Here is a 14,787-nt window from a genome sequence, read left to right as displayed (position 1 = left end):
TGCTTATAGGCTAGTCACAAGAACATGATGTAAGGCTAGAGTCGTAGTTACAACAACAAATACAAACGATCAGTGGGTTATAAGTAAGTCTTATCAGAAACATAATCATGTATTGTGCACACCTGCTATGATACCATTTATGCGTTTTAATAGAGCTGTAAGTAAGGCTGATATCGATGAGGCAACAACATTGAAAGAGGTCGGTATTGGAACGTCACAAGTAATGAACTATTTAACGCAGCAAGCAGGGGGCTATCATAATGTTGGATTTACACATAAAGACCTGTACAATGCACTTAAAAGAGGTAAAGCAAAGGAAATCGTCGATGAGGATGTGAATGCGCTTATTGCTTACTTTGATTATAAGAAACATGATGATCCCGGGTTTTTTATGACATACTCGATAGACGAATCAGGGGCATTGCATAATCTTATTTGGTCGGATTCTACATCGAGATCAGATTACATATGCTTCGGTGATGTAATTGCGTTCGACACAGCGTACAAAGATAATTTGTATGGTCGACTAATTATGCCTATTGTCGGTGTCAATCATCACCATAAAACAATTGTGTTTTCCACTGCAAAAATCGCTGACAAGACGTCCCAATATTTCGAGTGGGTGCTACAGAATTTTTTAGAAGCCATGATGAATAAATCGCCTATTTCAATTGTCACCGATGGGGATAGGGCAATGCAGAGGGCTGTCAAATCTGTTATCCCTTATGCTAAGCACATATTATGTTCTTAGCATCTTTCTCGCAATGCACAAGCTAACATTGGTGACCGAAAATTTACAGCAGCATTCTCAAAATGCATGGCTTCCTGGTGGACAACCGAGGAATTTGATATTCAATGGTGTTCGGTTGTTTTAGAATTCAACGTCGAAAAATATCCATGGGTGATTGAAAAGGGAAATACTTGGCACTTATGGGCACAAGCATATCTAACCGGTCATTTCTTTGCCAATATTCGCTCAACACAAAGGTGCGAGTCTATGAATGCTTCACTCGCGATTACACTGAAACACAAGAAGACATATTTAGATGTTGTTCGTGCAATTGAAGATGGGATTAGTAGAATGCGTATGAACGAGTTGAAAGAGGATTACTTAAGTTCCCAGACGAAGCCCTTCCATATCACCAAACTGGTCGACCTTGAAAGCCATGCTGTTTAGATTTTTACCCATGAATCTTTTCATGCGTTACAAGATGAACTTCAACGGGAGACATTGTACCGGATTCAAGAAGAGATTCAGTCCTTATAAGATGAATGTCAACATTATATTTTGAGAAAATAGGACATTTGAAATTAGTTTTGATTCTCGTACGGAAACCTTAAATTGTTCTTACAGAAAATTCGAGACCGTTGGACTTCTGTGTCGCCATCAACTTTACATTTTGAAGCACTTGGATTACACATATTTGCCCAGGACTTTGATTCAAAATAGGTGGACTATGGATGCAAAGGCTTCTGCACCCACTTTTGTTGACTTGAATGTGCCTCCAGAAGTGATGCAAATTGCAAGGTTCACAGCTCTACGTTTAACGTCAAGTAGGTTTTGCTACATTGCATTAAAGACAGACGCGTCTTTCAAAACCGCAAGAGATGAGATGAAAAGACTAACAGAAGAATTTGAAAACTCATTTGGTTTGAATGATTCAGTCAACTAGAGCAGTGCATTAAACAACGTTCGCGACCCTCAACGAAAACAAAGAAAGCAAAAAGAAGTACCAAAAAACATGGTCGAGAAGAAAATTAGACGATATGGATACTACAACGGTGAGGGACATTACAAACTAACATGTCCTCAAGTCAAGCTCAGTTTAAATACAAGCACACAACCTACATCAAATGATTTTTTCGAAGACGGAATGGAATGACCATTCAGTCCCGCACGTGATGACAACGATCTCCATATATCGTAAGTATCAACATGACTCCTACTGTGTATAAGAAACATGTACAACAACCTATTGCTAACTTTTCTCATCTCATACATAATTACATATAATTATTGAAGAATTGTTATATTCAGTTGTTGAAGAATTGTTCTTAATTTTATATAAGGATAGTTGTTATGATATACGTTCACGTTTCGAGACCAATTAGTTAGATGCATCCAGTTGCCTATATCCTCGAGGCAGAGTACAAGAAATCTGAGACTAAAAGATTTACCAAGAGCGGTAGCTTTTGCTCTGCATGAAGACCGAACCTAGAATCAACTTTGCAATTATGCCTATCATACTGAAGAAAATCTACTGAATAATAGGATTTGCACACAACTGCAAGCATTTTAAACGCTAAACCCAACTCCTCACATGGAAAATTATGCATCAAAGATGTCAGGATTTCCCATAAAATGATTGACATGTCTGTTGCATAATTTTCCATATGAGTAGTTGGGTTTAGGGTTTAAAATGCTTGCAGTTGTGTGCAAATCCTATTATTCAGTAGGTTCTCTTCAGCATGATAGACATGATTGCAAAGTTGATTCTAGGTTCGATCTTCATGTAGAGCAAAAGCTAACGTTCTTGGTAAATCTTTAAGTTCCAGATTTCTTGTGCTCTGCCTCGAGGATATAGGCTATTGCATGCATCTAACTAATTGGTCTCGAAACGTGAACGTATATCATAACAACTATTATTATATAAAATTAAGAACAATTCTTATTGGTTGTTTTCACTTTTCTTCAATATTGATACGCTGGGGCTCCATTTGAAGGTCATCATCTTCACGAACAAAGATTGAACTTTCAACCTATAACCATTCAAAAATAGCAAACTTTAAAACCTAACCCCTCTTTCTGAAGACTAATATTCTAAAAAATTAGGGTTTTGACAACATACCTATCGAACACATGAAGGGAAAAAAAGTGTCCAATCTAGAAATCAATAACCTAGCATTCGATAAATTTACATGAATAATTGATCGTAACCGTTATGAACGCTGATATTCGTTGGAGTGGAAGAGAAGAGAAGCTTTAGGGTTTATCGATTTAGGGTTTGTATAGCGTTACATATAAATAATGAAGGAAAAAACGCGTAATTTAAAAATGTATCGACATAAATTTAAAAGTGTCGATACACTATGTTAACCTATTTTCTCATAAAGCCGGTATATTTATACCGGTTACATTGTAAATTTACCTATTACATTATAATTTTCGGTTTCGATGTTTTTTGGATCGATACTTTTTATAAATGTATCGACACTTTATGCGTGCACCCCGTTTTGCATTCATTATGGACAAAATGTATCGACACAAATCTAAAAAGTGTCGATACATTATGTTCACCTATTTTCTCATAAAACGATATACTTATACATGTTACATTGTAAATTTACCTATTACATTATAATTATCGGTTTCGATGTTTTTGAGATCGATACTTTTTAAAAATGTATCGACACTTTATGCGTGTACCCCGTTTGGCATTCATTATGGAAAAAATGTATCAACACAAATTTAAACAGTGTCGATACATTATGTATACCTATTTTCTCATAAAATCGGTATATTTATATCGGTTACATTGTATATTTACCTATTACATTATAATTTTCGGTTTCGATGTTTTTTGGATCGATACAATTTTAAATGTATCGACACTTTTATGCATGAAGCTCGTTGAGCAAAGGCTCGGACAAAAAGTATCGACTCAAATTTAAAAGGTGTCGATACTTTATGCTGACCTATTTGCTCATAAAATCGGTATATTTATACCGGTCACATTGTAAATTTACCTATTACATTATAATTTTCAGTTTCGATGTTTTTTGGATCGATATCTTTTATAAATGTATCGACACTTTATGGGAAACTTTAAGTTTGGAAACTTTATGTGTCGATACATGTTTGTAAGTTACCGATATTTCTAAGTAGAAATAATCAATGATAACATGCATATTAGCTAAGTTAATAAGTTTTGAAAAAGGTAAGTTGTTACCTTATAAATGAAATTTGAAACACTCCCGATACTTCCATTGAGTAAGTTGTTGTTTGGATGGAACAAAGGCTCTGGATAATATATATAATGGAGCTGAAATTTATATTGAAATTCAAAATCAAATTGAAATTGAAATTCAAACTCCAATTACATATGAAATGAATTTGAAATGCAATTTTAAATTGAACATGGAAATTGCATAATTGATTCATATTGTTCAAGTAACATGAGTTATGAACCATCAAGCGGTAAAAGACAATATTGATTGAGTTCAAAGCTGAGTTGTGAGTTGATGGGGTTGACACACTTATCATATGGTAGGAATAAAGTACTCACATAGAAGAGATAGATATATTGTTTTGTTATGCACAGCTCATCCCATCCGAATGAAAATATACACACAATATAATCAAACTAAAACATACATAAACAAGAAATTTATACATAACAATGTTCAAATAATGTACCCACAACGAAATTAATCCGATGAAAAATGGTTATTTTTAACGAAGTCCGAAACATTAGGCGCATTCAATAAATTTTCCAAATACTCTTGTATGTTACCGCCTTTTTCTGAGGACATATATAAATAATTTCAATTATCAAACTAATGAGGTACAATTTTATTAACAATAAACTAAATTCACATAAGCAGGAATAAATTTGTGTCATATCTAGAGCATTGTCGCCCGAATGGGAAGCAGCGTCAAAGGAATGTGGACATATGTACTTGTATTTCTATATAAACACATAAATTGTTAATCAATCAATGTATGAACACCTGTTTAACTGGAATAACATATTGCATAAATGTAACTTACCAGATTATAAATCATTTTTCTGGTGAATCATCGACCAACAGTGTATTTAGGTCGTTAAAATAAGGAAACGCGTTCCAAACATCATTGAGATCTTTACAATAGGTAACATTATCGTATGTTTTGCAATTTGCTTGATCATGTTCATAAACAGTCGAACATAAATATGTAGGAATCATAGACAAATAAAAGTCAGCAAACTGTAATGACATTCATCTTACCCAAGTGAATAGAAAATGGTCAGACAACAAAGGTAGTTTCTCAAGTACATGATCGATGTTATGCTTGAGATTGTAATAAAGTTTGAATGTTAACATTTAATTGTAAATTAACGATTTTAGCTACAGTAATTCAATTGCTCAATAGTTCTAACCTCATCTTGGAAGACTAAATAGCAACAAAAAAATTGTCTACACAAAAATGCATAAATTCATATAATCTTGTTCTGAGGACAACATCTACAACATGAAGAAAATGAGATTAAAGTTCTACACTTATATGTTAAAATAATGGATACAAAAGAACAAAATTAAAACCTTTTGGTTGTCTTGGGAAGTAGGCAAGGACACCATTGACATAAAAAATTATAATTTTTCTTGCAGGCGGTGTTGTAGACACGATATACTTGTTTGGATCATCATAGTCATAATCATCATCATCATCATCATCTTCATTGACCTCTTGGTTGTCCACATCTGTTAAAAGAAAATAAAATACATTTCAGAACGTGTAAATGTTTAGAAACATAAATAATTAATTAACTAACTCGTTTGATGTCTTTGACGTAATTCGTCATGCAAAATAGAGACTTCATCGCATAATGATGAAATATCGGCTCGCATTCCACTCACAAGGGAATCAATATGCTCCCGAAAATTGACCATGTATTCCATCACCGTCTTAATTGTGACATCCTCTCCAACTGGAGCTTCTTCCATCATTGTGTCTCTAATTGGTTAGTCGTCTTCATGGATAATGGGGTCCATTTCCTCCCTCTCTTGATCTAATCCGACATCCTTGACACGCTTCCAATCGACTTTTTCAACAAAATCATATCCCTCTTTTTAATAAATAACATGTCAATCTTGCGGGTTAATTGAACAGGGGCGTCATGCGAAAAATCAACTTCTTTTTTATTCAACAGATGGGTGATAACACATCCATATGGTAGTGAAGTTGAACTAGTTGCTCCATTTGTGGCCATATATACAATTGTATTAAATATCAGTTTAGCAATATTTGGAGCCGTTTTGGATTTATACTTTGCTATCCACCAATAATCACTGTCTCGAAGCGTTGAATATTTTCCCCCAGTAGGTCAAATATATCAAGTGAGCTTCTTTTGAAACACTCTCGACTCTACATCTAGGTGAATTGGGTTATTTCTAGCAACTCATTGTATTGTAGTATCTAAATCATTTTCATCTGAATCCCCTTTATTCTCGACATCTAGACCCTCCGTAATAGTATCCAGATATATATATATATATATATATATATATATATATATATATATATATCTTTCCCCATGACATGTGTATTAATTCCTATTATATTAGTCTTATTAGGCTCGTTATTTAACGAAGCATTATTGTAGAAGACTCTAACTAGGTTGGGGTAATATTTTGGTTCTACATCAAGGAATTCAAGCCAACCTCAAGATATAAATGTGGATTTAAAACTAAATGCATATTTATCATCGAACAAGAAACCCAGGTCAATGACACGTTCGAGACGAATCTTCCTTACTTTAAAACTCCTCTGCTATTTTTGTTTCTCCGAATCGGATCTAAAGTTCAGAGTTTTGAACGACATGATTTCCTCAGAAAAAGTGATTGTTTGAGAAAGAGGTTGTGGTTGAGAAGAGCTGGGTTGAGAAGAGCTTTGAGAAAGACCGCGCTTCTGACGCTGACGTTTTGGAGCTATTTTGGGTGTGGATGCTGTTACATTGGAATACAAACATATTCAGGAAAAAAAAACTCCAATCTGGAAAATATCGATAAATTTACCTGAATATCTGATCGTCACTGTTATGAGAACACTTGTATTCGTCGGAGAGGAAGAGTTCTCTTCTGTCTTTAGGTTTAAGGTTTGTCGATTTAGAGTTTGTATCGATTATAATCTATAAATAATGAAGGGGGAAACACGCGATTTTTAAAATGGTATCGACACAAATTTAACAATTGTCGATACTTTATGCTGACCTATTTTCTCATAAAACATATATATTTATACCAGTTACATTGAATATTTACCTATTACATTATAATTATCGGTTTCAATGTTTTTGGGATCGACACTTTTTAGAAATGTATCGACACTTTTTAAAAATGTATCGACACTTAATGGGTGCACCCTTTTAGCATTCCTTCTAGACAAAAAGTATCGACACAAATTCTATAAGTGTCGATACATTTTCTAGACCTATTCTCGCATAAAACCGGTATATTTATACCAGTTACATTGAAAAATTACCTATTACATTATAATCATGGGTTTCGATGTTTATGGGATCTATACTTTTTATAAATGTTTCGAAACTTTATGTGTGCACCATTTTTTTGGGCATTCGTTATGGACAAAAGGTATCGACACAAAATTAAAAAGTGTCGATACATTATGTAGACCTATCTCACATAATACCGATATATTTATACTGGTTATATTACAAAATTACCTATTACATTATAATTATGGGTTCGATGTCTTTGGGATCGACACTTTTTAAAAATGTATCAACACTTTATGCGTTCACCATTTTGGGCATTCATTCTGGAAAAAAAGTATCAACACCAATTTCAAATGTGTCGATACATTATATAGACCCATTCTCACATATATCGGTTACATTGAAAAATTACCTATTACATTATAATCATGAGTTTCGATGTTTCTGGGATCGATACTTTTTATAAATGTATCAACACTTTATGCGTGCACGATTTTTTTGGGCATTCATTCTGGACAAAATGTATCGACACAAAATTAAAAAGTGTCAATACATTATGTAGACCTATTCTCATATAAAACCGATATATTTATACCGGTTACATTACAAAATTATCTATTATATTATAATTATGGGGTTCGATGTCTCTGGGATCGACACTTTTTATAAATATATCGACACTTTATGCGTTCACCATTTTGTGTATCCATTCTGGACAAAAAGTATCGACACCAATTTCAAAAGTGTCGATACATTATGTAGACATATTCTTACATAAAACCAATATATTTATACCAGTTATATTACAAAATTACCTATTACATTATAATTATGGGTTTCGATGTTTTTGGGATCGATACTTTTTATAAATGTATCGACACGTCTGCTTACCTATTTTTTGAAAACTTTACGTTTGGGAACCATACTAGACAAAATGTTGAAAACAAATATGTGTTTATTAATTTTGTCATTAAAAAAAATCTATTTTACCACCTACATTGTAAATTTACCTTTTACTTGAAAGTTATTGAATTTTGTAGTTATTGTACATACCCTCAATATGGAATGATCATTCAGTGCCGCACATGATGACAATTATGATGACATTTGGAATAATGCAGACAACGATCACCATATATCGTAAGTATCAACATGACTCTTACTGTGTATAAGAAACATGTACAACATTTTTATAAAGCATCGACATAAACCGACAAGCTAAGTTTGCCGGTTACCAAATTTTTTAATATTTCTTCATGATTTAGACCTATTACATTATTATTACTCAATATTTCCGATAGCGTTAAACCAAATTTGTTAAATATCTTTTAATGTATTCGGTAACGCCGTATATTAGCCTTCCTTTTCTGAGACAATCCCATGTCAATCACATGTAGATATATTACTAATTTACCATGTTAGAATTTATAGTACCCCTATTATATATCCATGTAAGAATTTATAAAAATGTTTAATCTTTATTGATATCATTGGTATAATATATAAGAATACATATAATTAAACATACACTATTTTCTATAAATTAAAATTAATCTTAAATTATTTTTTTTTTAAAATAATCTAATGTGATTTTAAGATAATATTTGTTTAAAATATTTATTGATCGTTACAGTTATAAACGTGGCTACTTAAGCTTAAAATTTATAAGAAAAGTTATATTCTTTTTATCACTAAGATTATTTAATACAATTCTTTTTAGAGAAAATCGCCTCAGTGACCAAAAATGCCTTATAATATACGATTTTAACCAACTTTTTTTGGATTTGCCAAAATGACCAACAAAATCGCAACGCGAAATAAAAATCGCAACGCGATCCCCAGAATCGCAAATCAGTTTCCAAAATCGCAACGCGATTCTTGAAAATCGCAATGCGATAGTACAAATTCGCATTGCGATTTTCCAAAATCGCAACGCGAATATGAAAATCGCAACGCGAACACATAAATCGCAACGCGTATCCGTAAATCGCAACGTGTATCCGTAAATCGCAATGCGTATCCGTATATCGCAACGCGTATCCGTAAATCGCAACGATAATACATAAAATCGCAACGCGTATCCGTAAATCGCAACGCGATATTTAAAGCGCCATTATAATCGCTACGCGTATTTTATTTTCAAATTACAAAAACGAATATTAAGACAAAATCCCGTAATCGCAACTCATAACCTAAAACCTAAAATCACAACTCAGTAGGCTTGGCGTTGGAGCGTTTGACGACGGGAAGCATCAAGTATCTACCTCCCACCGATAGAGATAGAGCTGCAGTAGGCTTGTGGTTTCGGCATTATATGGCTAAATCGATATATACGAGACGCTGCCTACCTGCATCCGCGTTATAAAAATGTCCATAAACAATTGGTAAGTTTATATACTTTTGGTTTGAAAATGTTTGGTTAAGTACCTAGAATTCAATAATTTGCTGTTTGTAGGTTTTAGATGTGTAGAAAGTGTTGTTTGAGCAAATGTTTGGTTTCTGCAGGTTAATCTCAGAAGTGAACTGCGTGAAAATGATGTATGGCTGCAAAAGTTGATTCAATAGTTTAATTGATTATTTTTTGATTGTTTAATTGATTTGTAAAAGTTGATTCAATAGTAGATGATCGGAAATAAGAATTATTGCTTATTTTTTGATTGTTTAATTGATTTGTAAAAGATGATTTGTATAAGTTGATTTGTGTAATTGATGCGAACATAATTCTTATTTGTGCTTGTTTAATTGATTGAAATGTAATGGTTGATTTTGTTGATTTCAATCTGCATTATGTTGAAGGCAAAAATGACTATCGCAATGCGAAATGAAAATCGCAATGCGAAATGAAAATCGCAACGAGATAATCGCAATGCGAAATGAAAATCGCAATGCGGAAATGAAAATCGCAACGAGAGAATCGCAATGCGTTTATAATTTCGCATTGCGATTTTCATTTCGCATTGCGATTCTCTCGTTGCGATTTTCATTTCGCATTGCGATTCTCTCGTTGCGATTTTCATTTCGCATTGCGATTTTCATTTCGCATTGCGATTTTCATTTCGCATTGCGATTCTCTCGTTGCGATTTCATTTCCGCATTGCGATTTTCATGTTGGGATTTTCATTTCGCATTGCGATTCTCTCGTTGCGATTGTAATTTCCGTGTTGCGATAGTCAAATGCATGCCTAATAGTGATAACAACTGAATAACAAGAGTTGGTTAAGTCAAAATGGTTGGCCTGAGTCATTAATTCAACTGAAAATGTTAAAAGTTCACACATAAAATCCACATAATACAACGTTTGCATTTAAAAATCACCTAAGTTAACAGTCCCAAAAGGTGAAGCCAATTATGATTGGGATTTTAAAGATGATTGCCTTTTGCTTGACACCATATGAGCTTTGGATTTTGATGAGGATCCATATTTTGGTAGAGGAAAAGATGATTTTGATGGCACTGGTGATCCACATGTCAACCTTGTATGACCACTTTCCTTGCACCGACTACATGTCGATCTCTTCTTCTCTTCACCCTTAGACGGTATACGATCGTGACTTTTTGGTCGGCCAGGTAGCCTTCTGTCCATGGCTGGTGGCAAAACTGTTTGTAAGTCATCTGGTATGTCCCACTCAGAAGGATGTGGAATAGGGTAGACAATCTCGGCATAAGTCTGTCGATAAACTTCTGTAGTGTAGCAATCCATAGCGTATGCGCTTGAATCATCTTGGTTTAAATGAAGAGCAACTTTTATAACATGGCCCACGGATAACCAGATGTTTGCCATTTCATACAACTACACGTCTTTGCATTTAGATCGACTAGCCCATTTAAGTTATTATCCAGTACTTGAAACAAAGTGTTTGAACATGGTTCAACTCTCCATGACGTTGACTTCACAACACGTTTCGTTATCTTTTTTTCAGTCCATGGTGTAACACGATGTTCCAATGTTCCTGTAAATTTAAATAAACAATACTTAGTAAAATATATAAATATGATAAGTTACGAATTCAAAGAAATAATACTTGCATGGTTTCTTTTCTTGTAGTACCACTGTTGAATAGAGGCTCGAAAAAACTCCATTAACATAGTAATGGGTAATTTCCGGGAATGACGACTTAGAGCGTTGATTGATTCTGCACTATTAGACGTCATGAAACCATATCTTGCTCCAAGTTGATGTACTCTTGACCATCTTTCAAACCCGACATCTTCTAGTGTTTGAGCACACTGAGGCAAAACACGTCTTAAACAATTTATATGCTTATTGAAATCCACTTCCCGATAAGCTTTTACAGCCTTCCAGTATGTCCAATATCAAAATCCTCATTATCATCAACAATACATTCTTCGACACGGCTGTTTCATCATCAAAATTCGGGTATTGACCAATATCAAAATCATTACACGCAGGGTCTGTTTCTTCTTCTGAAACATCATCAAAATCCGTGTATTGACCAATATCAAAGTCCGGATATTGACCAAGACCAAATTTCGAATACTGACTAGTACTCACAATTTTTTCTATTGGCTCATCATCGTCTAACTGGTCAATACGAAAACCGGAATTTGGTGCTGAAAGTTGATTGGGATTTGGATTAGAGAAAGGTTGTGGGTTTTGAGAAAAACTTAGTTGATTACTACCCGCTACTGACCCAACAATACTACTTCTAGGTTCAACAACATACAATGAAACATCATCTTGTGAAACACTAATGTAAGCAATGAATCGTTCAACATCTTCATTGTCGGTTAACAAATAAACTTTACCATTTCTCTGATAAGATAGCCTAAATCCACTTAGGGGCTCTAAATTCAATTTATTTGAAACACGTAGCATTAGAGTTTCATAAGTTAACTTTTGTAAAGACAATTTTAGTTGAAGATTCATGGGTAAAGGCATATATTGTAAAACACCATGAACATTATCCCATGACCCTCCAAAACACAAATCTATCCAAACATGATCAACATTAGATGATTTCATGGTTGTAAATTAATTTACTAAACAGACGAGCTGCGAAACTAAAACTTGTTGCCGGATTGGGAAGGATGTCGTTGGATATAGGAACGAATGTCGCCGGAGAGAGTGATAGATGGAGATGGAATGAGTTGCGATTTAGGGATTTAGTTTATGATTTCAGTGTTATATACCCAAAATTTCAGTGTTGTGATTTACAGATTCTCCTTGCGATTTACGGATTATCGTTGCGATTTACGGATACGCGTTGCGATATACGGATACGCATTGCGATTTACCCATACGCGTTGCGATTTACGGATACACGTTGCGATTTACGGATACGCGTTGCGATTTATGTGTTCGCGTTGCGATTTTCATATTCGCGTTGCGATTTTGGAAAATCGCAATGCGAATTTGTACTATCGCATTGCGATTTTCAAGAATCGCGTTGCGATTTTCAAGAATCGCGTTGCGATTTTGGAAACTGATTTGCGATTCTGGGGATCGCGTTGCGATTTTTATTTCGCGTTGCGATTTTGTTGGTCATTTTGGCAAATCCAAAAAAAGTTGGTTAAAATCGTATATTATAACTTTTTTTTGGTCACTGAGGCGATTTTCTCTTCTTTTTATTTCTTGATTTAAGGACAACAAGTAATATCTGAGTGGGAATGATTTGTTACTAACGTTCTCATTATTTGTCACAGTCAACAATACGTACCTTCATTAATTCTTATCTACTTTTTTAGTTTTTTCTCACTTAGTACCAAATCAATAACAGTAAATTACATGACTTTGAAAGAAACGCTAAAAATGGTAACCATATTTTGTTTTTACCTATATAATTTGTTAGAACCAGCACCCAGAAACGCCTTCACTTCTCATTTTGTTTCTTCCTCCTCTTGTTTTCAAAACTTTCTTGGTTAATTTTCTCGAGAAAATAAAAATGGCTGCCTTGAGGCATAGAAACATGCACGGTGACCTGACCAACCTAATTTCTTGTAGAATTTGTGCTTGTACTTTCATGAGCAGTAATGATCTATTCGATCACATCGAGCTTCATCTTTTGCTCGATGAAGCCGGGACTAAACGACTGCTTTTTCTTAGCCACATGTCATCAACGTCTCTTCCACTGGCTCCGACGACACTACCGCAAGAATGGATGCGTCCGAGGTTGTCGTTGGCGCGGACCGGTTATGTTCCGTCTACACTGCCGCCAAGAGAAATAAATATGAACCCTATCTCCATTGGACCCAATGCTCGCACGTTAAATCAGCAGTCGACTATCGGACCACTGCCCGTTTCGTTCAGATCGACAGGGAACAACTCGAATCCGACACCAATTAGGCCAAGAGAAACAAATAGAAACCCTTATTCCATTGGTACCCGTGCTCGCAACGTAGACCAGCAGTCGACTGTCCGACCATTGCCATTTTCGTTCCAATCGAAGGTGAACAACTGGAATCCGACGTCACCAAGGCTAAGACAAACAAATATAAACCCTTTCTCCATTGGTGCCAATGCTCACAACTTAAACCAGCGGTCGACTGTCGGACCATTGCCTCTTTCTTTCTGATGGACGAATTCGATACCTATAGCATTTTTCATTGGTGCCAATGGTCTCAACTTAGGGCAGCAGTCAATTGTGGGACCGCTGCCGTCTACGGGGATTAGGAGCAACTCGATTCCGACAGCGTCTATAAGAGTTTGTGTTGTGCCGCAGATGATGAGGGTGCAAGTGCAACAGTCCCGCGTTGAGCCAGCAGTCAATTGTCGGACCGCTGCCGTCTACGGGGATTAGGAGCAACTCGATTCCGACAACGTCAACAAGAGTTTGTGTTGTGCCGCAGATGATGAGGGTGCAAGTGCAACAGTCCCGCGTTGAGCCATTCACAAGGCTTTTTCTGCAGCAGTTGGAAGCAAACTTACTAATTGATGGAATGGAAGTGATATTCTTCTTCTTCTTCTTGGGTGTTCATAAATCGATGACATAGTGCCCGTGCTCGCAACGTAGACCAACAGTTGACTGTCCGACCATTGCCATTTTCGTTCCAATCGAAGGTGAACAACTGGAATCCGACGTCACCAAGGCCAAGACAAACAAATATAAACCCTTTCTCTATTGATGCCAATGCTCACAACTTAAACCAACGGTCGACTGTCGGACCATTGCCTCTTTCTTTTCGACGGACGAATTCGATACCTATAGGGCCAAGAGAAATAAATAGAAACACATTTTCCATTGGTGCCAATGGTCGCAACTTAGGGCAGCAGTCAATTGTGGGACCGCTGCCGTCTACGGGGATTAGGAGCAACTCGATTCCGATAGCGTTAACAAGAGTTTGTTTTGTGCCGCAGATGATGAGGGTGCAAGTGCAACAGTCCCGCGTTGAGCCAGCAGTCAATTGTGGGACCGCTGCCGTCTACGGGGATTAGGAGCAACTCGATTCCGACAACGTCAACAAGAGTTTGTGTTGTGCCACAGATGATGAGGGTGCAAGTGCAACAGTCCCGCGTTGAGCCATTCACAAGGCCTTTTCTGCAGCAGTTGGAAGCAAACTTACTAATTGATGGAATGGAAGTGATCTTCTTCTTCTTCTTCTTCATGGGTGT

This window comes from Hibiscus syriacus, unplaced genomic scaffold, assembly GCF_006381635.1.
Source record: "Hibiscus syriacus cultivar Baekdansim isolate YM2019G1 unplaced genomic scaffold, ASM638163v2 tig00110419_pilon, whole genome shotgun sequence".
Classification (NCBI taxonomy): domain Eukaryota; kingdom Viridiplantae; phylum Streptophyta; class Magnoliopsida; order Malvales; family Malvaceae; genus Hibiscus; species Hibiscus syriacus.
Note: the sequence above shows the minus strand (reverse complement) of the source record.